Below are 23,730 nucleotides of genomic sequence, written 5' to 3'. Positions count from 1 at the left end.
AAATATAAGATGAATAAGAATTCTTATAATGTACAAAAGGTCATAGAGGGCATTAATGTAAGCGTGTGCACAATGCAGGACTGAATCTAAATTAGGAAACTGACACTAGGATATGTAAATGCTAATATTATAGCAGTAGAGGACTCCTTGTAACTTCAGATTGATTTCACAATTGTCCTGACGTGGAATGAGGTCTGAAGAATCCATCTGCTCATTCTCTGGGTAGATGTTTATTGAGCAACTTTTTTTTTTCCTAAGATATCTGTTAGTGTTACAATATAAAAATGAAAGAGATGAACATCGCTGCCATCAAGGAGTTCACACTCAAGTGCAGCAAACAAATATAGGCAGTCACACTTATGTCTTCTCTTGGGGTAAAGCATAGATTTGGGTGCTCATTTCAAAGCAGCATCTAAACATTTCTTGGAATATTGGGACAGTTTTGTGGAAGTAGTTACCTTTGAGATAGAACTACTGGTTTAGAATAGATGATTTCACATGTAAAAGGGGAAAAATACTACTCCTAATCTTAAAATACATGACATTTTAGAGACTTAATACTCCTTAACTCTTAGAATGTATGAAGTCTAGGTCAACAATTAATAAGAAAAATGAAATAATTTTCTTCCTAATATAATTTAGGTTTGTACTTCTTGAGAATTAGCCCTGATTGGGCTGAGACTTTATCTGTGTTTGAAACAAACTCACTAGCATATTGAAACTAAATTCCAAAATTTCAAATTGTATTTAAAAGATTGAAGAGCCCTGGATATTGTTATCCAAGTGATAGTTTTTGCTCTCATTCTTCCTCTTTCTTATCTTCTGTTCTCCTTTCTTTTCTTTGAAAAATATTAATTGATTTTGTTCCCTTTTATTCTTCACTTGCAATCTCTTTCCTCTGTTCTCTTTTCTTTCCATTCTTTTGAAGTTAGATCAGAAAAGCCAGGAACAAAGAGAATTCGGGACTTAAGAGGTGTCATCATCACCTGTAGGCCTGAGGACTCAATAGGGTGAGAAAGCAGGTGAAAGAGTGCAAGCAAATAATTATACTAATGATGATGGGCATTGACTTCACACTGTTAGAGATTTACAACTATGGAAGTAATGAGGGCAGGTTGACATCTATGATGTTTGGTTCGACTTCAAGGCATTGACATGACCTTTTGATTTTTAATAGAGAGAAAAAAATTAATGTTAATGGGTGTCTGTGTGTGTGTGTGCTTATGAAAAAAAATACACATATATCCTAGGTTTGTCTTTTGAGAGAGCCAGCAGGCAATGACATCCAGACACAATGTTTTCTAAGCACCCAGATTTTAAATATGAAAGACACAGAGCTTTTGGAATAATGATTGGTTTCAGGGGTGGAGCAGCAAAAATCCAAGTTGAGTCTACACATAAGCCTGCTTTACAAACCAGTACTCAAAAGATGAAGCGTTGTCAAAAAAAAAAAAAAAAAAAAAAATAGGCTAGCCTGAAGAATCTTCCTGAGCAAATCTAAGACACTATGAGCAACAAAATAAATACTGATGGAAGAAATTGTTGCTTATTGAATAAAACAGAAACTCTTGAGCCCCTACTGACATAAAATTAGCTATTAACTATCAAATAAGAGATGGTAAAATTCTTCTTTACCATAGAATTTGTTCAGTTGTTCAGTTGTGTCTGACACTTTGTGACCCCATGGACTGCAGCACGCCAGGCATCCCTGTGCTTCACCATCTCCCGGAACTTGCTCAAACTTATGTTTGTATTTTCTTGGGCTTCAAAATCACTGTGGAAAATGTCTGCAGCCATGATATTAAAAGGTGCTTGTTCCTTGGAAGAAATGTTGTGAGAAACCTCGACAGCATATTAAAAAGCAGAGATGTTACTTTGCCGACAAAGGTCTGTGTAGTCAAGGCTATGGTTTTTCCAGTAGTCATGTATGGATGTGAGAGTTAGACCATAAAGAAAGCTGAGCACCGAAGAATTGATGCTTTTGAACTGTGGTGTTGGAGAAGACTCTTGAGAGTCTCTTGGACTACAAGGAGATCAAACTAGTCAATAATAAAGGAAATTAGTCCTGACTATTCATTGGAAGGACTGATGCTGAAGCTCCAATACTTTGGCCACCTGATTCAAAGAGCTGACTCATTAGGAAAAACCATGATGCTGGGAAAGATTGAGGACTTCCCTGGTGGCTCAGATGGTAAAGCATCTGCCTGAAGATTGAAAGCAGGAGGAGAAGGGGATGACAGAGGATGAGATGATTGGATGGCATCACTGACTCAATGGACTAGAGTTTGAGCAAGCTCTATCCAGGAGATAGTGAAGGACAGGGAAGTCTGGCGTGCTGCAGTCCATGGTGTCACAAAGAGTCAGACATGACTGATTGACTGAACAATGACAATCTACAACTTATATTCAAGTAAGTAATAATTCAATAAAAATATTATATATGCACATAGGGGAGAGAGAGAGGCAAAGTAAAGCTGGAGACAGAGGAAGATAAGGAAGAAGAGAGGGAGTTGGGGAAGGAGAAGCAAAAGATATTCACAAGTAAATGTCCTGGTTACTGGATGAAGGCAGTTATTTATGTTATTTTTCTCTTGTTAGTAACCAGTTATAGACTATGTCATGCTACAGCTCATGGGGTCACAAAGAGTCGGATAAGACTGAGCGACTGAACTGAGCTGACTGATGTTTGCTTATAAAGCCCTTCTAACTCCCATCATAGAACTCTCCTGTGTTCCAAATGTTGAATTATAGGCAAGGAGATTCCTTGGCCTTTAAAATTATTATTAAAATTTAACCAAGCTTTCTCTTTTATCTCTCTCTCATTCTCCCTTCCTTCATCTTTCTTACTTTTTCTTTTCCTTCTCTTCTTAGTTGCTTTCACTTTTTTCTCACATTTATTTATTTTTAAATTTTTACTGTTACTATTTTAGATCTTTTATGCCACTTTAGTCCCTGTTTGACATGAATAGAAGTAATGGGGATACATTAAAATAAAACAAATAAAATGTAAAACTTTTTTAATTCCTAATTTCTTATTCCTTTTTTAAACATGCATGGGTACATGTGTGTATTGTATATATTCTTATATCTTCACTACTTTACATGTTTTGAGGAATTTGAGATTTTGTTCTCACTCTTTTGAATGATTTCCTACAAGTTATTTATTTTCTCCATGTCTTAATTTCTAAAATTTTAGAATATAACTAGTGAAATTTATTCTTTTTTAAAATAGTCAATTTATTACATTGATGATGGTGAGCTTATAAAATATGGTCTGTTTTGATCATGCACACCAGGCATCAGTTCATTATAAATGAGCAAGATTAGAAAACCTTTATACTAGGATTAACAAATCTCAAATATTTGATAATCCTTGTAGTAGTCATGAGTCTAGATTTCAAAGAGACCTCCAAAACTTCAAAGTCAAGAACATTGGTATTCTTTGTGTCCATTAAATTCTTTCCCATGTTGTCACCAATTTTGGAAGTAATACTCAGGCAAAATCACCATGTCTGAAATTCAGTAACAGAAATGTGATTAGGTGTCTCATCTGCTTTCTCAAACAGTTTATAAGGATCTGTTATAAAAAAAGTGTTTCACTATCTTATTAGATAAATTACATTCAAATAAATTAAAATTATCAGACTGGAGTGACAAGTTCTTTTTTTTTTAAAACCTTGTACTCTGAATCTATTCAAATACTTTTTATGGTCAATTTATCCTGGTTAGTTGTAAGATAGTTTGAAGCATTTTCTAGGATGCAAATGCAAAATTTCATTTATGTTAAAAACCACATGTTAAATCCCAGGTGATCCTACTCTCTTAAAAAAGCTTTTATTTTAAAGCAATATTCTATAACACAATAGTTTGGGGAAAAAAAAGCAATTGGGAAAGGTAGTGGTAGGTAAGAGAATACTGTTAAAGAAGGGCCTTTGGAAGCCTCTTCCAAATTTGCTGTCATGTGGAGAACATCCTTAGGGAAAGTGGCCAGAAATGCAGATAAAATTGCTATATTGGGAGATTTAACCACATAGGGAAATGATCCAAGTACTATTTATTAATCCTCTATTTTGTACTAAGCATTGTGCTTAGTACAAGCATTGTGCTTTCCTCAGAATAGCCATTTGAGAAGGATTTATTTCTTCAATTTGTAGGAGAAGCAAGTTAGAGTGAGAGAATTTAAATCATCTTTCTAAATGCTGTGCCTGAGATTTGCATTTTTTTTTCTTTTAACATACATTGAACAGAAAGAGAAAAAAAGATAAGAGGCAGGAGAATTCAGAGAGGGAATAAATAAATGTATTTACTGTAGTGGGGATCTTAAGAGGAGTGGAGTATTGGAGTCCTGAAGCATTCTTGATTAATAAAAGCTGTCTTTCAATACCTCCAGGAAATGCAAAAAATATCACAAATATTTGATGTAGCATTTAAGAGCAGAGTTGATAATTACAACCTAGAGAATTAGGGAAATTATGTTAAACTAGACAGTTGCCTAATATATAATACAGATTTGCAGTAGGCAAGAAAAACAGTGATTAAAAAACTAAGGGCAACACAATTTATTTCCTAAAACCCTTTTGTACAAATTTGCCAGCTACAATTTTTTAGCTTGTCCATTGAGACTAGTATTCTCTACAGTTCTTGTTTTGAAAAGGAAAGAGTTCCTGAAAGAAGTTCACTGAGGAGAAATTACATTTGCCCTGGGGTTTTGTAAAATATTTCTTATTGAATTTGTAAAATTAAATGATTCCTATTAAATAGTTCTTCCATGGATGCACAGAAATATGAATTATTCTTTATTCCTTAAAACTGCTTAGATAGTATATACAAAATTATTATTTTTTAATTTAGACATCAGGACCTTTTTTGCAAATTAGGCAAATGGTTTTCTTCCTGTTAGTGTTCTGAGAATCAGTTACATTATGTATAAAGTGGACAGTTTCCCATACAACACCAAACCATTTTAGACCCCAGAATAGAATCAGTTGCCATAGCTAAAGAGTTCATTCCCACAAGAATAAAATCAGTTGCCATAGCTAAAGAGTTCTTTCCCAGTTGCACACTGGGGTTGTTACCTGTGTTTCTGACAGTCTGGCTACAAATTGGAGGTTCCAATATTTCCCATTTAGCTCAAGATACCAATGGGAAGTCCAGGTTTTACTTGCACCTCTGATTGACAGGCTATAACACACTGTATATGTTGTGTATATATATATATATATATATATATGTGTGTGTGTATATTTATATATGTCATATATATATATATATATATATATATATACACACACACACACACAGGCTATGATGCACTCTCCATGGGCTCAATTAATTTCCTAGAACAACTCATGCAATTCAGGAAAACCTGTTTAGTCACTAGATTACCAGTCTACTAAAAAGGGTATTACAGGATATGAATCAGTAGCCAGATGAAGAGACCCACAGGGCGAGATCCAAACCTAAGGAGCTCTGTCCTCGTGGCATTTGGGGCCCGGCATGGTGACCCATGGTGTGTTCTGGCTCCTAGTGTGGAAGGTCCTTGAACCCCCTTCCTTTGTCACAGTGTCCAGATTTTACCCAGGATGTTTGGTATCTTTCTCAATAGTGATTAAAAAAAAAAATTCTCTGAAATCAAGCATTGTTAAAGTTTTACCTGGTTGAAAACATGTAAAAGAAAAGCCAGATGACATTTTCTGAACTTGTAACCGTGTAGATTAATGTGTCCATCTTAACCTTTCTGAATGTTTTTAAAAAAAAGGCATAGGCATAACATATGTTATTTTGTTTAGAAGAAAAAATAAGAGAAAGTTTTCATAACTATAACCCCAAGATAAACCAAAATTATTTTTTTCCTGAGGATATTCTGCATGTATTTCTCCTACCTTTTAATAGTCTTATATTTATTGGTAGTATTATACATGTAAATGTGTACTAAGTCACTTCAGTCATGTTTGACTCTTTGTGAACCTATGGACTGTAGCCTGCCAGGCTCCTCTGTCCATGGGATTCTCCAGCAAGAATACTGGAGTGGGTTGCCATGCCCTCCTCCAGAAGATTTTATGCATAATATGTAAATGTATTATAAATCACAATATTCCACCCCTCATGCCAAATGATTTGATATTTTAAAATATTGTATAATGATGAGAAAAAGATAATAGAGAAATAGGAAGTTAATAGATGATTCATTTTAGAGTATTTGTTATAGCTTTACAAATGATCTTCAAAATATTAAATACATCTGACTTGAAATACTAAATCTGTGATTTTTAATAAATCTTTTAAGACTGTGGTAATAAAATTTTCTAAGCTTTTGTTTAGATTTTCAGATTCTGGATAATAATTTTTAGAAGCTATACATTATAAGTTACCCTATATTTTTAGTTTTAGAATTACTTACATTCGCCTTATATGAATCAATCTGAAAAAGTAAAATTTTTACCTTTGAAATTCAACAAGTATTACTCTATCATGTTTGATTAAGAGGGGGTTTTAAACATTCCACATAAGCTTCATTTTCCTCCAAGTGAAAGTTAATTATTCACTTGAAGTGAAACCATTTGTGGTAATAAGTTAGAGACTGCAGACCACATTTTTACATTGATTTCCTTTAGTGACTACAATTCATTCCCACCTGATGTTCTAGTCTCCTGTTATTGAGGAAGCCATCTAGTTATGTCCTATTTTAATTCTTAAAATATACAGGTGAAAATCAGAAAACATCGTAAGTTATCATGTAGTTAAATATATTCATTGCACACTGTGACATGTGCCAAGAGACACAAAATGTTACATGTAAAATAGTAAAGATAATGCCTATCCTTCTAAAACTCTTTTAAAACTTGCAAAGGAAGGAATACTTCCAAACTTATTCTATGATGCCACCATCACCCTGATACCAAAACCAGGCAAAGATGAGACAAAAAAAGAAAACTACAGGCCAATGTCAGTGATGAACGTAAATGCAAAAATCTTCAACAAAATTTTAGCAAACAGAATTTAGCAACACATCAAAAAGTTCATACACCATGATCAAGTTGGGTTTATTCCAGGGATGCAAGGATTCTTCAATATATGGAAATCAATCAATGTGATACACCATATTAACAAATTGAAAGATAAAAACATATGATCATCTCAATAGATGCAGAAAAAGCCTTTAACAAAATTCAACACCTATTTATGATTAAAACTCTTCAAAAAATGGGCATAGAAGGAACCTGCCTCAACATAGTAAAGGCCATATATGATAAGCAAACATTATTCTCAATGGTGAAAAACTGAAAACATTCCTCCTAAGATCAGGAGCAAGACAAAGTTGTCCACTTTGACCACTATTATTCAACATAATTCTGGAAGTCCTAGTTACAGCAATCAGAGAAGAAAAAGAAATAAAAGGAATCCAGATTGGAAAAGAAGAAGTAAAGCTCTCACTGTTTTCAGATGACATGATACCTTTCAGATGACATAGAAAACCTTAAAGATGGTATCAGAAAATTGCTAGAGCTAATCAGTGGATTTAGAAAATTTGCAGGATATAAAATCAATACACAGAAATCACTTGCATTTCTATATCCTAACAATGAAAAATCAGAAAGAGCAACTAAGGAATCAAACCCAATCACCATTGCAGCAAAAAGAATTAAATATCTAGGAATAAACTTACCTAAGGAGACAAAAGAACTGTACACAGATAATTATAAGACACTAATGAAAGAAATCAAAGATGACATAAAGAGATGGAGAGATAGTCTGTGTTCCTAGGTAGGAAGAATCAATGTTGCAAAAATGACTATACTGCCAAATGCAATCTGCACATTCAATGCAATCCTTATCAAATAACCAATGACATTTTTCACATAACTATAACAAAAAATTTCACAATTCAAATGGAAACACAAAAGACCCCGAATAGCCAAAGCAGTCTTGAGAAAGAAGAATGGAGCTGGAGGAGTCAAGCTTCCTGACTTCAGGTTATACTACAAAACTACAGTCATCAAGACAGTATGGTGCTGGCACAAAAACAGAAATATAGACCAATGGAAAAAGATGGGAATTCCAGAAATAAACCCATGCACCCATGGGTATTTTTGACGAAGGAGGCAATAATATACAATGGGACAAAGACAGCCTCTTCAATAAATGGTGCTGGGGAAAGTGGACAGCTTCACATAAAAGAATGAAATTAGAACACTTCCTAACACCATACACAAAGATAAAATCAAAATGGATTAAAGACCCAAATGCAAGACCAGAAACTATAAAACTCTTAGAGGAAAACATAGGCAGAACATTTGATGACATAAACAAAGCAAGATCCTCTATGACCCACCTCCTAGAGTAACGGAAATAAAAACAAAAGTAAACAAGTGGGACCTGATTAAACTTAAAAGCTTTTGCAAGACAAAGGAAACTATAAGCAAGGTGAAAAGACAACCCTCAAAGTGGGAGAAAATAATGGCAAATGAAACAACTGACAAAGGATTCATTTCCAAAATATACAAGTAACTCATACAACTCAATACCAGAAAAACAAACAACCCAATCAAAAAGTTGGAAAAGACCTAAAAAGACTTTCTCTAAAGAAGACACAGATGGCTAACAACCACGTGAAAATATGTTCAACCTCACTCATTATTAGAGAAATGCAAATCAAAACTATAATGAAATATCACCTCATACCAGTCAGAATGGCCCTCATCAAAAATTCTACAAACAATTAATGCTGGGGAGGGTGTGGAGAAAAGGGAACACTCTTGCACTATTGGTGGGAATGTAAATTGATACAGCTACTATGGAAAACGGTATGGAGATTCCTTAAAAAACTAGGAATAAAACCACTATATGACCCAACAATCCCACTCCTAGGCATATACCCTGAGGAAACCAAAATTGAAAGAGACATATGTATCTCTTTGTTCATTGCAGCACTATTTACAATAGCTAGACCATGGAAGCAACTTAGATGCCCATTGACAGATGAATGGATAAAAAGTTATGGTATATATACACAATGGAATGTTACTCAGCCATAATAGGGAACACATTTGAGTCAGTTCTAATGAGGTGGATAAACCTAGAGCCTATTGTACAGAATGAAGTGAGTCAGAAAGAGAAAAATACCATATTCTAACACACATATACAGAATCTTACTGAAGAATTTATTTACAAGGCAACAATGGAGAAAGAGACATAGAGAATAGAATTATGGACATGGGGAAAGGAGAGGAGAGGGCGAGGTGTATGGATAGAGTAACATGGAAACTTATATTACCATATGTAAAATAGATAGCCAAGGGGAATTTGCTGTGTGGCTCAGGAAACTCAAACAGGGACTCTGTATCAACCTAGAGGGGTGAGATGGGGAGGGAGATGGGAGGGAGTTTCAAAAGGGAGGGGATATATATATTTATGGCTGATTCACATTGAGGTTTGACAGAAAACAGCACAATTCTGTAAAGCAATTACCCATCAATAAAAAATAAATTAATTTTTAAAAAGTAAATGGATGAAGGAAAATATACCATGCTGATACAAACAAAAAAAATAGTAAAGATATTAAATGAAGAGATATTTTAAGATTTATAGGTACAGTAAATTTCTAGACAGGACATTTTCACATCTAACTACTTCATTCCTTCAAATACAAAGTTTTCTAATACTCTCCAATATTTTCTTTAGCAGAGGGAAAAATTATTTGAGGATGCAAATAAAAGTGTATCTATCTAGAATTCAGGGTTGTTTTAATTGCATGCTTTACTCTTAGGGTCACATAATATCATAGAATGTAGAATTGAATGTCTTTCATAATGTAAGTGAATTTATAATGCTACAGTATACACAGTACAAAAATCCTTACCATAGCAACCCTTAGAGATAATTCTGTGTTAGTGATGTACAGTCTGTACCTTTCAAGGAAGTCTAATTTATTTTTATATACCTATAATTGCTCTAACATCCTTTTTTTCAATTGAGACTCATTTATTCATAGAGAAAAAATTTATTGAGCTTTTGAGATAATTGCAGACACAGTTCTGGGAGCTTGAATTCTATCAGTGAGCCCCACAGACTGGGCTCCTGCCTTTGAGGAGCTGGGTGGAGGTAATTTAATGAAAAATAATTTATTTTAAACCATATTTCTCTACAACCTCTTTATTATCAGACATAAAAAATGAAATTTGAAAAGAAATAGTGACATAGGCTTTATTGCAATTTGAAATTCGATGATGAAATCATATCAATGCCTGATTTTCTTTTATTATTGTTCTTTGTTTTTGTTGTTGTTCAGTTGCTAAGTCATATCCAATTCTGTGCAACCCCATGGACTGCAGCATGCCAGGGTTCCTTGTCCTTCACCATCTTCCAGAGTCTGCTCAAACTCATGTCCCTTGAGTCACTGATGCATCCAACCATCTCATCAGCTGTCATTCCCTTCTCTTCCTGCCTTCAGTGTTTCCCGGTATCAAGATATTTTCCAGTGTGTCCGCTCTTCGCATCAGGTGACCAAAATATTGGAGCTATGTCAGACACAATTCTAAGTTATTTAATTTTTTAAACCATTCTAGATACTATGCTAACATAATCTCCAATTTGTAGATGCATAAACAGGGACACGGAGAGTCACACACAGTCTATTAAGTACCAAACCCAGGATTCAGTCCCAGACAGTTTTGTTCCAGAAATCATGTTTATTATTTAAGCAATACATGCTTCCATTAATTTCTATAGCTTTAAGAAAAAATCCTGAAACCTAGATGCTTAAAACAATATCCCATCATTTTCAGTTTGTCAGAGTAAGTTTGAGATGCACTCTAGGTATCCATTTAAAGTTGTGAAGAACTTTGAAAATATGCGCCCTTAGTTCTGTTGTGATATCAGAGATAAGCATATAATTTGAGAGTCATGGACATGTAGAGAAGGTCCACTTTCCTGATTTTCATCTAATGGTTGTGGTTTTGTCTTGTGGGCTGACATAGTACATATTATGTCTCTCTTCTCCTTGCTTGGTCCTCAAATATTTGAACACATATCTCCCTTTATTCCTTAGACTTTTACTGAAACTATTAAAAATCTGTAAAATGTATGCAAACAAAACATTGAAGGCAAGAGAGGAACTATAGAAACTAAGGAAATATCAACATATTCAATTAGGAATAGATGACAATTTTCCAATAAAAGAAATTCACAAACAAGACTATATTTGGCTAGAATCATAGAAGCTTGTGCTTAAAATCATTCTTAACAAGTGAACACTAAAACTAAGGAATATCTTAATATTAAATTATAAATATTTAAGGGTGTGCTAATAAAACTATTTTGAGGATTCTTATCTTTAAGAAATAATGCTGAAATATTAATGTGACATCTGGCACTGCTTACAAATAACATACAATAGGTAGTTGGGAATATACATAAAGAATACTCTTCATGAATTGGTAATTGTTTGGGTTATGGCCCAATAAGAGTTTACTATACTACTCTACTATTGAATATGCTTGAAATTTCCCATTACAGGAGTTAAAAGCAAATTGCAATACAAAGAAAATATTTCAAAATTAATAAAGGCTATAGTTGGAGAGGAAGAAATTTTCCTCTGTCCTTCTAACTTTTTCTAACTGGTCTAAGCATTAAATTGACATAAGACAGATTAACAAAATTTTAATAGCAAACCAAATCAAATAAGTTTAATACAGCATGTATACATTGGAGAGACTCAGGAAAATTGAGTAACTCACTTATGGCTGAAATTCTCACTTTAAAATACCATCTTCAGCTAAAGATAAAGAAAGATGTAGAATGTAGTGGTTTAAGTGGTTTAGAATTTCAAAGGGGAGAAAGCAATTCACAGAGAGAGAAAAAAATAAATATTTGGTAGACAGCCATTAGCTGGGCCATGCAGAGACAATGGGATACATAATGGACTCTGATCTCTAGGCCCTGTCAATTTCCCCCACCACACCAGTCCAGTATTCTTTGCAAATTACTTCTGGTGATACTCCTATTTCGGGAAAAGGTCCTTTATCTAAAATATTTTAGGCAGTTAAGGGGAGGTAGCAAGAACACCTTCCTGAGTCCTATGTTTCTTGATAACAATCAGTCTAAAAGGATCCTCATGCCAGAGGCATATTTTGGAGTAGCAAATTTTGCTTCCCTACAATATCATCCTCAGATGCTATCTAGTCTGACTGTTTAGATGCTAATTTCTACTCTATAAAATATCTGCTATTTAATCATTTATTCTGTCCTTTACTTTCTCTAATAATAAACATTTATTTTTCTTTTCAGAAATTTATTTTTTCTTTGTCGTACATGCTATCTCCCTGTAATTTCACATATTTATTTCCTTTTTTTCAAAGCATTTTTAGAGATATAAATTAATATTTTAATATTTTAAGTAAAAATTTTAAATCTCATGAAATATTACACAATGATGAGGGTGTAACTGAGAAGACTATAAATAAACGCTATAGAACAGGAACTTCTTCATTTCCTGAAGTCAGATCCATCAATCTACCTGCATTTTCACGCTTTTTTTTGCCTTCCCTTCTCTTAAATGCAAGACACGTTCATCTTGTCAAACTGCTTATTCATTTTTGCTGTGAATTTCATTTGCTGCCACCTTCCCTGGAATGTCTTTTGGCTTATCATTCCATTCTTCTGTATCTTAACCTTACCCCTTCCATTGATTTCTTTCTGTAGGGACATGTGTCTGTAATAAATATTTAAAAGTCCCTCTTCTTCCGCTTTCAGGCAGACTTCATTTAATTGAGCTTCACTTTATTGTGCTTTGCAGACAGTGCATTTTTCTTTTTTGGTTTCTGTTTTTTTGTTTATTTGTTTGTTTTTTAAAAATTGCAGATTTGTAGTAACCCTGAGTTGAACAAGTCTGTTGGCACCATTTTTCAACAACATTTGCTCATTTTGTGTCTTTGCATCATATTTTGGTAATTCTCACAGTATCAAACCTTCCCTGACAAAGATTATGACTTCCTGATGGCTCAAATGATGGTTACCATTTTTTAGCAATGAACTATTTTAAGGTGTGAATATCATTTGTTAGACATAATCTATTGCATACTTAACAGATTACAGTATGTGCTGTGTGCTTAGTCATCCAGTCGTGTCCTTCTATAGTAGTGTAAGCGTAATTTATATGCACTGAGAAACCAAAAAAAAAAAAAAAAGAGAGAGAGAAAATTGTGTGACCAGCTTTGTTGTAGTATATAGTTTCTTGTGGTCGCCTAATACGGACCCATATTATGTTCAAGGTAGGCCTGTAATGCTCTTCAATTTACTCTTTAATCACTTTGCTTTGGCTTTAGTTTCATTTCTTTTCTTTAAATTATAGAGGACTTTTACAAGGAAGGGCGCTAGGATCTGTTACTTGTTCTACCATTCCTCCTTTCTCTTCCAGGTACCCCTAAGTCTGTGTGACGCCTTCTTGTGGATGTGCATCTCCAGGGTAAATTGGTCTTCTGAGCACTCCATTGGTAGTTCTTATTAAATAAAAACTAACTTGATTGACAATGAAATCGTGACCTTTGCCCTTAAGTCTGGCCCTTTTTGGGTCTTTTCCAGATCATTAAATTACATCATTATCTTTATATCTAATCCATTGAGTCCTTGTTGTTTGGACCCTCAGTCGTGTCCTACTGTTTGTGACCCATGGATTACAGCAAGCCAGACTTCCCTGTCTTTCACCATCACCTGGAGCTTGCTCAAACTCATGTCCATTGAGTCGGTGATGCCATCAACCATCTCATCTTCTGTTGTCCCCTTCTCCTGCTGCCGTCAATCTTTCCCCGCATCAGGGTCTTTTCCAATGAGTCAGTTCTTTGCATTAGGTGGCCAAAGTATTGGAGTTTCAGCTTCAACATCAGTCCTTCCAATGAATATTCAGGACTGATTTCCTTTAGGATTGACTGGTTTGATATCATTGCAGTTCAAGGGACTCTCAAGAGTCTTCTCCAACACCACAGTTCCAAATCATCAGTTCTTTGGCATGCGCCTTCTTTATGATCCAATGCTCACATATATACATGACTACTGGAAAAATCATAGCTTTGACTATACAGACCTTTGTCGACAAAGTAATGACTCTGCTTTTTAATATCCTGTCTAGGTTTTTCATAGCTTTACTTCAAGGAGCAAGCATCTTTTAATTTCACAGCTGCTGTCACTATCTGCAGTGATTTTGGAGCCCAGAAAAGTGAAGTCTGTCACTGTGTCCATTATTTCGCCATCTATCTGCCATGAAGTGATGGAACTGTATACTCTGATCCTGGTTTTTGGAATGTTGAGTTTTAAGCCAGCTTTTTACTCTTCTCTTTCACCTTCATCAAGAATCTCTTTAGTTGCCCTCTGCTTTCTGCCGTAAGGGTGGTGTCATCTGCATATCTGAGGTTATTGATATTTCTCTCTGCAGTTGATTCCAGCTTGTGTTTCATCCAGCCCCACACTTCACATGATGTACTCTGCATCGAAGTTAAATAAGCAGGATGACCATATATGGCCTTGACATTCTCTTTTCCCAGCACTGAATCAGTCCATTGTTCCCTGTACGATTCTAACTGTTGCTTCTTGACCTGCACACAGGCTTCTCAGGAGGCAAGTGAGGCTGTCTGGTATTGCCATCTCTTTAAGAATTTTCCACAGTTTGTTGTGATCCACACAGCCAAAGGCTTTAGCATAGTCAATGAAACAGAAGTAGATGTTTTTCTGAAATTCTCTTGCTTTTTCAATGATCCAGCAGATGTTGGCATTCTGACCTCTGCTTCCTCTGCCTTTTCTAAATCCAACTTGAACATCTGGAAGTTCTTGGTTCACATACTGTTGAAGGCTCGCTTGGAGAATTTTGAGCATTACTTTGCTAGTATGATATGAGTGCAATTGTGTGGTAGTTTGAAGATTCTTTGGCACTGCCCTTCTTTGGTATTGGAATGAAAACTGACCTTTTCCATTCCTGTGGCCACTGCTGAGTTTTCCAAATTTGCTGGTGATTGAATACAGCCCTTTCACAGAATCATCTTTTAGGATTTGAAATAGCAGTCCTGTAATATGTAAATGTGTATCTTATTTGTATTTGAAATCCAATTACTGCTTGTCATTTTCACTATCATTCCATCTTTAATCTTGGCTAATATAACACCCCCTTACTGACTACCATGTTTAGAAGAATAGGCAGAAAGCTTTTAAAGATACAAATTTAATGTTTCACTTGCCTACTTAAAATCCTTCACTAATTTACCATTTTATTTAGAATAAAATCTAAAGAAGTAAAAAGTTGATTTATGATATTAGCATGATTTTTTTTTCTTTAGTAATTGCCCCAGAGTTGTGCTTGTATATAATTGCCACACGCTATTTGCTGTTGTTCAGTCACTAAGTCATGTCCAACTCTTTGCAACCTCATGGACTACCACAAGCCAGGCTCCTGTGTCCTCTACTATCTCCTGAAGTTTGCTCAAATCCATTGACTCACTGATGCTATCCAGCCATCTCATCCTCTGCTGCCCCCTTCTGCTTTTACCTTCAATCTTTCCCAGCATCAGGGTCTTTTCCAGTGAGTCAGCTCTTTGTATCAGGTGACCAAAATACCAAAGCTTCAACTTCAGCAGCAGTCCTTCCAATCAATAACCAGGGTTAATTTCCTTTAGGATTGACTGGCTTGATCTCCTTTCACTCCAAGGGACTCAATAGTCTTCTCTAGCACCACATTTTGAAAACATCAATGCTAGGGCACTCAGACTTCTTTATGCTCTCTCACATTCATACATGACTACTGAAAAAACCATAGCTTTGACTACATGGACCTTTGTGACCAAGTAATGTCTCTGTTTTTTAATATACTGTCTAGGTTTGCCATAACTTTCTTCCAAGGAACAAGCATCTTTGAACTTCCTGGCTGCAATCACCATCTGCAATGATTTTGGAGTCCAAGATCCACTTTTATTCTTCTAGTTTTACAACTTCTATCTGCCATGAAATGATAGGACCAGATGCCATGATCTTAGATTTTCCAATGTTGTTTTAAGTCAGCTTTTTCATTCTCCTCTTTCACCCTCATCAAGAGGCTTTTTAGTTCCTCTTCACATTCTGCCATTAGAGTGGTATCATCTGCATGTGTGAGGTTGTTGGTATTTCTCCTCGCAATCTTGATTTCAGTTTGTGATTCATCTGTCTTTGCATTTTGCATGATGTACTTTGCAAATAAGTTAAATATGCAGGGTGGCAATATACAGCTTTGTCACATCCCTTTCCCAATTTGTAGCAAGTCAGTTGTTCCATGTCTGATTCTAACTGTTGCTTCTTGACCCATATACAGGTTTCTCAGGAGATGGGTAAGGTTGTTTGGTTCAGTAATTACAGTAACCAAAAAGATTTAAATCATGAAAAGTTGTTTTATTTTTCATTTATTCAATATTTCTATTGTATAAAGTTGTTCTTAGTAGAAAATAAGGTGACGTAAGACTTATAAAATAATTTTTTAGTTTAAAGTTATTTATCTCTTTAACCCAATGATTTTGAGTCTTCAAGAGGTATGGGTCAATGTTAAAATTTTTAGTATCAAAATGTTGCTCTCCTATATAATTTTACCTAAGAAATAATATCTGCATACAGTGTTCATCATTACACTTTTAGGTTGATTTTGCTAATTTCAATTTAAAATTTTTAAATTTACTAGATTTACATATATTTCAGAGTAAAAAAATGTATCTAATTTCCTAATCTTAAATATGTTATATAAATTTATTTTTGTTGAAGTTATCATTATATAGATACAAAATAACATAGACAAAATATTGTTAATACTAAGAAATATCTATATGATGCTTGCCAAACTGGGTAATCTTCCATCTGAATTACATGTATTGCTTTATTTAATCCTCACACAATGTCTTGAGGTAGCTTAAATCCTTAACCTATAGATTAGTAAACTGGGACACATGGCTTAAATAATTTTCCCTCAAAATGGATAGGCAAAATTGAAGCCAGGTGATCAGACTCAAATTCTTTGCATAAACTGCCTCTCTTAGTAGGATGATGATGATGAATATTTTTATTTCCTTCATCTTTATTATATCATTTGCCCTTAGTAATTTAATTTATTTTGTTCCCACTGGGTCAAAGTCTCCTGTTCTTTACTCCACTAAGCTCATTACAGAATATTAGTTCCCATCTACTTTTACTCCAACTTTTACGTCCTGAGTAAACGTTTCTTTAATTCTTAGCTTTCCCATGTTGTTTCCTTTTATTTCATATGAGACTATGTACTAGAAAGGTTCCTATGAAATTTCTTTATTCCTACTCCTGGATTGGTGTATACTGGTTTTCAGAGAGTTCTGTAGAGGATGATAGTGGTGGGTCCTTTGTTAGGAAATCAGGAATCATGTTTAATCTAGAACAGGGTTCAGCAAAGTACAACCAGTGGGCTATACACATTTGCTGCATGTTTTTGAAGGCCTACCATTGAAAATGCTTTTTCTGCTTTTAAATGGTTGAAATAAACACAGTACTTTTTGAGATGAAAAATTGTATACAGTTCACATTTTAGCATCTATCAATATAATATATTGGAACAAAAACCTGCACTTGTGTTTATGGAGACTTCCCTGGTGGCTCAGATGGTAAAGCGTCTGCTTGCAATGCAGGACACCCGGGTTCGACCCTGGGTTGGGAAGATCCCCTGGAGAAGGAAATGGCAACCCACTCTAGTACTCTTGCCTGGAAAATCCCATGGACACAGGAGCCTGGTAGGCTACAGTCCATGGGGTCGCAGAGAGTCAGACACGACTGAGCGGCTACACTTCGTTTATGAATTGTCTACTTTCACACTATAGAAAGAGAGTTGAGTGGTTTGGGCAAGCTGTGTGGACCACAAAGGCTAAAATATTCACATATCGCCTGCCAACTCCTACTCTACAACCTTTCTGTTCCTATTTGATCACTCTTTCCTGACCAATAGATTCAGGGGATTAGATCTGATAGAGTGCCTGAAGAACTGTGGACAGAGGTTCATGACATTTTACAGGAGGCAGTGATCAAGACCATCTCCAAGAAAAAGAAATCCAAAATGGAAAAAATGGTTCTCTGAGGTGTCCTTACAAACAGCTGTGAAAAGAAAAGAAGCGAAAGGCAAAGGAGAAAAGGAAAGATATACCCATTTGAATGCAGAGTTCCAAAGAATAGCAAAGAGAGATACACGAAAGCCTTCCTCAGTGACTAATGCAAAGAAATAGAGGAAAACAATAGAACGGGAAAGACTAGAGATGTCTTCAAGAAAATTAGAGATACTAAGGAAACATTTCATCCAAAAATGGGCTCAATAAAGGACAGAAATGATATGGACCTAGCAAACAGAAGATATTAAGAAGAGGTGGCAAAAATACACAGAAGAACTGTACAAAATAGATCTTCACGACCCAGATAATCATGATAGTGTGATCATTCACCTAGAGCTAGACATCCTAGATTGTGAAGTTAAGTGGGCCTTAGGAAGCATCACTACAAACAAAGCTAGTGGAGGCGGTGGAATTCCCATTGAGGTATTTCAAATGCTAAAAACTGATGTTGTGAAACTGCTGCATTCAATATGTCAGCAAACTTGGAAAACTCAGCAGTGGCCACAGGACTGGAAAGAGTCAGTTTTCATTCCAGTCCCCAAAAAAGGCAATGATAAAGAATGCTCAAACTACTGCACAATTGCACTCATCTCACACGCTAGGAAAGTAATGCTCAAAATTATCCAAGCCAGACTTCAACAGTACATGAACTGTGAAGTTCCAGATGTTCAAGATGGATTTAGAAAAGGCAGAGGAACCAGAGATCAAATTGCGAACATCCGTTGGATCAAAAAAAGCAAGGGAGTTCCAGAAAACCATCTACTTCTGCTTTATTGACTATGCCAAAGCCTTTGACTTTGTGGATCACATAAACTGTGGAAAATTCTGAAAGAGATGGGAATACCAGACCACCTGACCTGCCTCTTCAGAACTCTCTATGCAGATCAAGAAGCAACAGTTAGAACTGGACTTGGAACAACAGATTGGTTCCAAATCAGGAATGGAGTGTGGTAAGGCTGTATACTGCCCCCCTACTTATTTAACTTATATGTAGAGTACATCATGAGAAATTCTGAACTAGATGAAGTACAAGCTGAAATCAAGATTTCTGGAAGAAATGTCAATAACCTCAGATATGCAGATGACGCCACCCTTATGGCAGAAAATGACGAAGAACTAAAGAGACTCTTGATGAATATGAAAGATGAGGGTGAAAAAGTTGATTTGAAACTCAGCATTCAGAAAACTAAGATCATGGAATCTGGTCCCATCACTTCATGGCAAATAGATGGGAAAACAATGGAAACAGTGACAGACTTTATTTTTTGTGCTCCACAATCACTGCAGATGGTGAGTGCAGCCATGAAATTCAAAGACCCTTGCTCCTTGCAAGAAAGGTTATGACCAACCTAGACAGTATATTAAAAAGCAGAGACATTACTTTGTCAACAAAAGTTCATCTATTCAAAGCTGTTTTTTCCAGTAGTCACGTATGGAAGTGAGATTTGGACTTAAAGAAAACTGAGTGCTGAAGAATTGATGCTTTTGAACTATGGTGTTGGAGAAGACCCTTGAGAGTCCTTTGGATAGCAAGAAGACCCAACCAGTACATCCTAAAGGAAATCGGTCCTGAATATTCGTTGGAAGGACTGAGGCAGAGGCTGAAACTCAATACTTTGGCCACCTGATGCAAAGAACTGACTCATTGGAAAAGACCCTGATGCTGGGAAAGATTGAAGGTGGGAGGAGAAGGGGATGACAGAGGATGAGATGGTTGGATGGAATCACCAACTCAATGGACATGAGTTTGAGTAAATTATGGGAGTTGGTGATGGACAGGGAGGCCTGGCATGCTGTGGTTCATGGGGTCACAAAGAGTCGGACATGACTGAAGTGAACTGAACTGAACTGAGTGACTGAACTGAACTGAGCTCTTCCAGGAGGAGTTTAGTCCCTGCTAGAGAATGTTACCCAAAACAATGTTACCCAGTGTTACCCAAACCGTAAACTCCAACCTCACTCATTTTCAGTCCCTCTCTACTTGTATAATTTTGCCTTACAGAAAAGATACCATTTTAGGCATAATGACCCCATATTTATCTATCATTATTAATACCCTTAAGTTATTTAAACTTTATTGTTGTTCAAAGTCATACTTGTTTTGCACAACTAAATGCTAGAGTCATTTTTAAGACAGTATTATGAAAAACAATGTGTAATTCTATATGTTAAAATTAATAAATAAGTTCCTTTTCACAGTTCCATCAGCTTTAAATTATAAGGCACTTATCTTTGTCTAATTATACATTATTGTGTTGTATTTATTAAAGTTATCATCTTTCCAATAATGATTTTTATTTTCTCTTAAGATATAAGTATGCTAGCTCACATATAATCTTAATAGATACTTTCTGCTTGTTCTTTCATATTCAATATGCAGAAATCTTAAACTGTCCCAACATCAAATACAATTCAACAAGTGATAGCATGCTTCATTTATATTTATATCTCCATCTATATGGTAATGTCACAGACACCACTTAGGGAACCTCCTCCCACTTGGCTAGGTCTTATCTCACCAGCATTTGTAATTTTTATTGTAAATGAAATGTCAAACCTAATGACCTAAATATGACACCCAATCTGAGAATCCTATCTCCCTGGCATATGTGTGTTTTTTACAGGTAGCATAATAAGCACTCAAAGATCCTTTTGATTGCCCATGCTCCTTCTCAGAGTCTTACATTTTGCAGAGAATAGGCAAGGCAGATCTCCAAAAGTTATTAGATGGAAGCATTTTTCAGGAAATAGAAAGATCTTATTCTTCACTTCTCCTTGAATTTGTACTAAGTTATAGGACAAAATTGAAAGTAATATATTCCACTTCTCAGAAAGTCAGATTTGGTAAAATACCATGTTGATTCTGATATTTACATCTATTGAGCCTACTGTCTTTGAGAAATAAAAGAAAGATTGTATTAGATCAGATAAAATTACAGTGTTCGATTCAGGGGCACTAGTGTTGAATGCTTCTCAATCAGTGTAGCAAAGAAGCAGCATTTTGCACTTTCAAACTATTTTTAAAAATCTATCAGTTCTCATTAAGCATTCTATTTGAAGTTTATAATGCACTGAATGCCATCTTATGCCCTCCCTTGTGTAAACGTATTTTTATTCTATGAGGATTGCCCTTTTTGGCCAGAGCGCCCTACAAGGCAAAATTTTCTTGAAGTTTAGGAAGAGGGGTGGTATTAGTCTTGGTCTCTTTTTAGAAAAATCAGCAATCATCTTTGCTTCAGAACAATTGTATTCAAGTTTATTCACTGTCTTCCAACTTTGCTTTTCCCCCCCCTTATACTTAGAGGTAATTCTGCTATGATATCATAGCATTATATACTACATCAAGTCTACTGTAGGGCCCATAACAAAATTTTGTGCTCAGTTTACCAAAATTTTCCTGTGAAATGCAACAGGAAAATTTGGGGATTTAGAAAATCTCTTTCTCATGCACACATCCACACACCCACAACTTTTCAAGGCTATTTTTGCTGGGGTCTCAGTTAAATCTTATTTGAATCTCAATGTTGAATAGTGACTCCTGTTATTCCTCACTTGGTGATGTGGTTTCCTACAAAGTAATAAATACCATTTAAACAATTAATGGCAGAGTCACAAGACATGTAGGACCAAGGAATTACTGGGCGGGGTAGGGAACACATTGGTTTACTATTTTAAAAATATCTCTCTTTTAACTTCTTTCCAGGACTATAACTTTTAGCTCTTGTCATCATCTCTTCTTTCTCTCATTCAAAACTTCATACAGTAAATTTCTTATACTATAGCTCAGATCATATGTCCCTTCTCAGACTCTCAATTATTTCCCACTGCCTATTAAATTAAGGACTTAGCTGAATTTTAGCGTTTGAGATGTTACTAATATGTCCCTGACTAGCTTTAAATCTGTCTCTCCTCTCACACGTTCCCCGGGACTGTGGGTATAATACTGTTTCCTCTGATTAGAATGAGCCCTCTTATAACTCTGCCTGTCAAAAGTCACAACCATTGTTTAATGCCGTTTTAAATCAGCGCATGCTGAAAGCCCTGACCCCAGTAAAATGGGAAACATGTTAACTCATTTTGTGTTCCACATCGACACTTGTGTTGCTCTCCTATGTTCTTGTCATTTATAGTTTGCTAGGAAATACCTTCCAGAACAGATAAGTGCCAATATTAAAAGCAAACTGATGCTATGCCAGTTAGTAGTTCACATATTCTTTTAAAATAAATATGTTGCTAATTATTAGTTTACCAGACCACCTGACCTGCCTCTTGAGAAATCTGTATGCAGGTCAGGAAGCAAAAATTAGAACTGGACATGGAACAACAGACTGGTTCCAAATAGGAAAAGGAGTACATCAAGGCTGCATATTGTCACCCTGCTTATGTAACTTATATGCAGAGTACATCATGAGAAACGTTGGGCTGGAGGAAGCAGAAGCTGGAATCAAGATTGCCAGGAGAAATATCAATAGCCTCAGATATGCATATGACACCACCCTTATGGCAGAAAGTGAAGAAGAACTAAAGAGTCTCTTGATGAAAGTGAAAGAGGAGAGTGAAAAACTAGGATCATGGCATCTGGTCCCATCACTTCATGACAAATAGTTGAGGAAATAGTGGAAACAGTGGCTGACTTTATTTTCTTGGGTTCCACAATCACTGCAGATGGTGATTGCAGCCATGAAATTAAGAGACGCTTACTCCTTGGAAGGAAAGTTATGACCAACCTAGACAGCACATTAAAAAGCAGAGACATTACTTTGCCAACAAAGGTCCATCTGGTAAAATCTACGGTTTTTCCAGTGGTCATGTATGGATGTGAGTGTTGGACTATAAAGAAAGTTGAGCGCCGAAGAATTGATACTTTTGAACTGTGGTGTTGGAGAAGACTCTTGAGAGTCCCTTGAACTGCAAGGAGATCAAACCAGTCCATCCTAAAGGAGGTCAGTCCTAGGTGTTCATTGGAAGGACTGATATCAAAGCTGAAACTCCAGTACTTTGGCCATCTCATGCGAAGAGTTGACTCATTGGAAAAGACCCCGATGCTGGGAAAGATTGAGGGCAGGAGGAGAAGGAGACAACAGAGGATAAGATGGTTGGATTGCATCACTGACTCAATGGACATGGGCTTGGGTGGACTCCGGGAGTTGGTGATAGACAGGGAGGTTTGGTGTGCTGTAGTTCATGGGGTTACAAAGAGCTGCACATGACTGAGCTATTGAACTGAACTGAATTATTAGATCCCAGCTGAGAATCATTATTTGTATTCCAAGAGCAGAGAATTCTCTCTGTTAATATTATTTTCTAATTGAGAGCAAATATACTACTCACAGTCTTTAGTAGTTTGTCAGAGAGACCCTGCAGCAGAGAATTACTTTTAAAAATTAGAAATAGTACATATGTTAGAAGCTTTCTGTACTTTATAGATAAAAATGTAATTCTAAATGCAACTGAAATAATTTTTATGGATACTCAATCAAAATTCATGCCATAATTTTATTATACAATCATGATTTTATGATGATTAATTCTAAAATTTTAAAATGTTTTTAAATTTTCATTTTTATTATTATTTTTTTATTATTTTTTTATTTTTTTTTAATTTTA

At 35.5% G+C, this 23,730-nt stretch overlaps 1 protein-coding gene across 1 annotated transcript in view; it reads left to right on the top strand.

Moving 5' to 3' along the window:
* CCSER1 (coiled-coil serine rich protein 1) overlaps positions 1-23,730 on the top strand; it is a 1,376,611-nt gene that overhangs the window by 971,741 nt on the left and 381,140 nt on the right. The window lies entirely within an intron of this gene.

Source organism: Muntiacus reevesi, chromosome 16 (assembly GCF_963930625.1).
Source record: "Muntiacus reevesi chromosome 16, mMunRee1.1, whole genome shotgun sequence".
NCBI lineage: Eukaryota > Metazoa > Chordata > Mammalia > Artiodactyla > Cervidae > Muntiacus > Muntiacus reevesi.
The sequence above is the reverse complement of the archived record's forward strand: the minus strand, read 5'-3'. Positions and strand labels throughout refer to the sequence as shown.